General features: G+C 53.4%; 1 non-coding gene across 1 annotated transcript in view; it reads right to left on the minus strand.

Moving 5' to 3' along the window:
• The window catches only part of LOC126431191 (small subunit ribosomal RNA), a 1,909-nt gene extending 294 nt beyond the window's left edge, over positions 1-1,615 (minus strand). The window contains exon 1 of the ribosomal RNA XR_007577507.1: positions 1-1,615. This exon is cut by the window's left edge and continues 294 nt beyond it. This is a non-coding gene — a ribosomal RNA (small subunit ribosomal RNA).
• Between the last annotated feature and the right edge of the window lie 3,385 nt (positions 1,616-5,000).

A 5,000-nucleotide genomic window follows, 5' to 3' on the forward strand; every position in this document is an offset into this window, starting at 1 on the left:
GACCTTTCGGCCTAGGAAGACACGCTGATTCCTTCAGTGTAGCGCGCGTGCGGCCCAGAACATCTAAGGGCATCACAGACCTGTTATTGCTCAATCTCGTGCGGCTAGAAGCCGCCTGTCCCTCTAAGAAGAAAAGTAATCGCTGACAGCACGAAGGATGTCACGCGACTAGTTAGCAGGCTAGAGTCTCGTTCGTTATCGGAATTAACCAGACAAATCGCTCCACCAACTAAGAACGGCCATGCACCACCACCCACCGAATCAAGAAAGAGCTATCAATCTGTCAATCCTTCCGGTGTCCGGGCCTGGTGAGGTTTCCCGTGTTGAGTCAAATTAAGCCGCAGGCTCCACTCCTGGTGGTGCCCTTCCGTCAATTCCTTTAAGTTTCAGCTTTGCAACCATACTTCCCCCGGAACCCAAAAGCTTTGGTTTCCCGGAGGCTGCCCGCCGAGTCATCGGAGGAACTGCGGCGGATCGCTGGCTGGCATCGTTTATGGTTAGAACTAGGGCGGTATCTGATCGCCTTCGAACCTCTAACTTTCGTTCTTGATTAATGAAAACATACTTGGCAAATGCTTTCGCTTCTGTTCGTCTTGCGACGATCCAAGAATTTCACCTCTAACGTCGCAATACGAATGCCCCCGCCTGTCCCTATTAATCATTACCTCGGGTTCCGAAAACCAACAAAATAGAACCGAGGTCCTATTCCATTATTCCATGCACACAGTATTCAGGCGGGCTTGCCTGCTTTAAGCACTCTAATTTGTTCAAAGTAAACGTGCCGGCCCACCGAGACACTCAATAAAGAGCACCCTGGTAGGATTTCAACGGGGTCCGCCTCGGGACGCACGAGCACGCACGAGGCGGTCGCACGCCTTCGGCTCGCCCCACCGGCAGGACGTCCCACGATACATGCCAGTTAAACACCGACGGGCGGTGAACCAACAGCGTGGGACACAAATCCAACTACGAGCTTTTTAACCGCAACAACTTTAATATACGCTATTGGAGCTGGAATTACCGCGGCTGCTGGCACCAGACTTGCCCTCCAATAGATACTCGTTAAAGGATTTAAAGTGTACTCATTCCGATTACGGGGCCTCGGATGAGTCCCGTATCGTTATTTTTCGTCACTACCTCCCCGTGCCGGGAGTGGGTAATTTGCGCGCCTGCTGCCTTCCTTGGATGTGGTAGCCGTTTCTCAGGCTCCCTCTCCGGAATCGAACCCTGATTCCCCGTTACCCGTTACAACCATGGTAGGCGCAGAACCTACCATCGACAGTTGATAAGGCAGACATTTGAAAGATGCGTCGCCGGTACGAGGACCGTGCGATCAGCCCTAAGTTATTCAGAGTCACCAAGGCAAACGGACCGGACGAGCCGACCGATTGGTTTTGATCTAATAAAAGCGTCCCTTCCATCTCTGGTCGGGACTCTGTTTGCATGTATTAGCTCTAGAATTACCACAGTTATCCAAGTAACGTGGGTACGATCTAAGGAACCATAACTGATTTAATGAGCCATTCGCGGTTTCACCTTAATGCGGCTTGTACTGAGACATGCATGGCTTAATCTTTGAGACAAGCATATGACTACTGGCAGGATCAACCAGGGAGCTGCGTCAACTAGAGCTGAGCAGCCGGCCGCCCGGGAGTGTGTCCCGGGGGCCCGCGCGAACACGCAAGCGTCCGCTCAATTATTCTGCAAACAGGAGGAGGCTGAGCTCCCCTGCACAACACACCTCGAAACCCTCTCAGGTCCCGGCGGCGCGCAGCGCCGTCCTAAGTACTTGGTCGGGTTCGAGAGAGGCGCAATCGCCCGGAGTTAGGCGAGTAGACGCTTTAGGTGCGACCACCCGTGCTCCCAACTGAGCTTGCCGCTGCCGACAGAGGCCCGGGAGCGTGCTGTCGTGGCATTGCCGGCGGGAGACAACACGCGCCACCTACGGTGACCGGCAGCTCCAACGCCAGCGCCACAGAAGGACAAAAGCCCTACTTGGGTGCCGAAGCGAACTCTCCCAGCACAGCGCACGCGCCAACACGTCCGCACAGCTGCGATACAAACCACCTGCGAGAACCGCTGGGGCGACCGAGCAGCAGACGGCGTCGCGGCGCCGAGCGCCGGGCGGCGGCGCATCCTCAGCGCACAAAGTCCTCAATCGGACCAGCACACTGCAGATGGCCACCGCGCTTCGCACCGGGCCCGCGAGGACCTACTTTGGCCGCAAGGCGCCGCGAGCAGGGGGCGCCGGCGCGCAGCTGCGCCGCCTGCCGCGTCCGTCGGCCGGCGCGCCTGCCACCGGCCGCCCCCACCAGCCGGCTGTAGCGCGTGCGCCCACGCACCGCGCTGCCAGCACGCCGGGCGGCCCCCCCTCACCGGCCGGGGACGGTCCCACCCAGCCACCGCCGCGTATCGCCTCACACCCAGATCCCCTTTCACGTTCGTGGGCATGGTGGGTCCCCTTTCACGTTCGTGGGCATGGTGGGTATCCCTGAAACAACCGGTTAATAGCTCGACCGATCGTCGCCAACACTGATTCACCTCTAGCGAGAACAACCGCACCACAACGGGTTACCGGTTGTTCATTTGCGTAACGTCACCAGCAAACGTACACGTCCATCGCCATTTGCAACGAGTATTGCATGCCTGTGTCAGGTGTCACAACACACTACGTCTGCCCACATAGACGCAACAACATGTGCACGCCTAGAGAACACGTGGAAGGTAGACCCCGTACGTATGCGGTGTCCATTGCGCGAACGACTGTCAGCCCGCCTCTGCAGCATGTCGCAGATGTGGAACGCGGTGCAACATGCTATCACGGTGTGTGAGAAGAGACGACTACGTCCGAATACACGCTCCACTACATCAACAGACTGCTCATGCTGATCGCCATCCAGGGCGTCCGTTCCTCCCACACGTCTGTATGGCGTACCACACTGCAATCCAGCTCTTATAGGGAGACGACACGTAGCTGCGTGCACAATATTTGGACTGTATGGTCCGCCGTTGCTAGGCGCTGTCGTCATACGGTCACATGGGCCACGATGTATCATTCAGTACATACGGAGCAATGTGCAGTACAGTTTGTGGGTTTTGCGTACATCGGCGGACAGGTGACAGGCCGTACCACAACGTAGGCTGAGTACGTCGGCATGCGAAGGGCATTGAACATGCAAACTTCTCACCGACCAGCTTGCGAAGGCAGGGGGGAAGGGGGGGGGGCATGTACGTCCTGCTGCTATCCACACTACAGTGTATAGCAGGAGCATGTGGAAAGTCAGCAACACCTGCAAGGTGTTTAACATGACGCGATACACAGGGGACCGGGCAGTGCGAGTAGCGAACTATATTGCGAGGGTTGCGGTTAGGCAACACTACACTACTTTAACGGGTTGCATAACAATTACAGAGCAGGTTCAGCGACAACGTGCGTCAGGTTAAGGCGCAATATAGTTTAGGTTACGGCGCACTTTAGGTTAGGTTAAGGCACATTATAGGTTAGGTTAAGGCACAACATGGGTTACGTTAAGGCACAACATGGGTTACGTTAAGGCACAACATGGGTTACGTTAAGGCACAACATGGGTTAGGTTAAGGCACAACATGGGTTAGGTTAAGGCACAACATGGGTTAGGTTAAGGCACAACATGGGTTAGGTTAAGGCACAACATGGGTTAGGTTAAGGCACAACATGGGTTAGGTTAAGGCACAACATGGGTTAGGTTAAGGCACAACATGGGTTAGGTTAAGGCACAACATGGGTTAGGTTAAGGCACAACATGGGTTAGGTTAAGGCACAACATGGGTTAGGTTAAGGCACAACATGGGTTAGGTTAAGGCACAACATGGGTTAGGTTAAGGCACAACATGGGTTAGGTTAAGGCACAACATGGGTTAGGTTAAGGCACAACATGGGTTAGGTTAAGGCACAACATGGGTTAGGTTAAGGCACAACATGGGTTAGGTTAAGGCACAACATGGGTTAGGTTAAGGCACAACATGGGTTAGGTTAAGGCACAACATGGGTTAGGTTAAGGCACAACATGGGTTAGGTTAAGGCACAACATGGGTTAGGTTAAGGCACAACATGGGTTAGGTTAAGGCACAACATGGGTTAGGTTAAGGCACAACATGGGTTAGGTTAAGGCACAACATGGGTTAGGTTAAGGCACAACATGGGTTAGGTTAAGGCACAACATGGGTTAGGTTAAGGCACAACATGGGTTAGGTTAAGGCACAACATGGGTTAGGTTAAGGCACACCATGGGTTAGGTTAAGGCACACCATGGGTTAGGTTAAGGCACACCATGGGTTAGGTTAAGGCACAACATGGGTTAGGTTAAGGCACAACATGGGTTAGGTTAAGGCACAACATGGGTTAGGTTAAGGCACAACATGGGTTAGGTTAAGGCACAACATGGGTTAGGTTAAGGCACAACGTAGGTTAGGTTAAGGCACAACGTGGGTTAGGTTAAGGCACAACGTGGGTTAGGTTAAGGCACAACGTGGGTTAGGTTAAGGCACAACGTGGGTTAGGTTAAGGCACAACATGGGTTAGGTTAAGGCACAACATGGGTTAGGTTAAGGCACACCATGGGTTAGGTTAAGGCACACCATGGGTTAGGTTAAGGCACAACATGGGTTAGGTTAAGGCACAACATGGGTTAGGTTAAGGCACAACATGGGTTAGGTTAAGGCACAACATGGGTTAGGTTAAGGCACAACATGGGTTAGGTTAAGGCACAACGTAGGTTAGGTTAAGGCACAACGTGGGTTAGGTTAAGGCACAACATGGGTTAGGTTAAGGCACAACATGGGTTAGGTTAAGGCACAACATGGGTTAGGTTAAGGCACAACATGGGTTAGGTTAAGGCACAACATGGGTTAGGTTAAGGCACAACATGGGTTACGTTACGGCACAACATGGGTTACGTTACGGCACAACATGGGTTACGTTACGGCACAACATGGGTTACGTTACGGCACAACATGGGTTA

The sequence above is a fragment of the Schistocerca serialis genome, unplaced genomic scaffold (assembly GCF_023864345.2).
Source record: "Schistocerca serialis cubense isolate TAMUIC-IGC-003099 unplaced genomic scaffold, iqSchSeri2.2 HiC_scaffold_1079, whole genome shotgun sequence".
Taxonomy (NCBI): Eukaryota; Metazoa; Arthropoda; class Insecta; order Orthoptera; family Acrididae; genus Schistocerca; species Schistocerca serialis.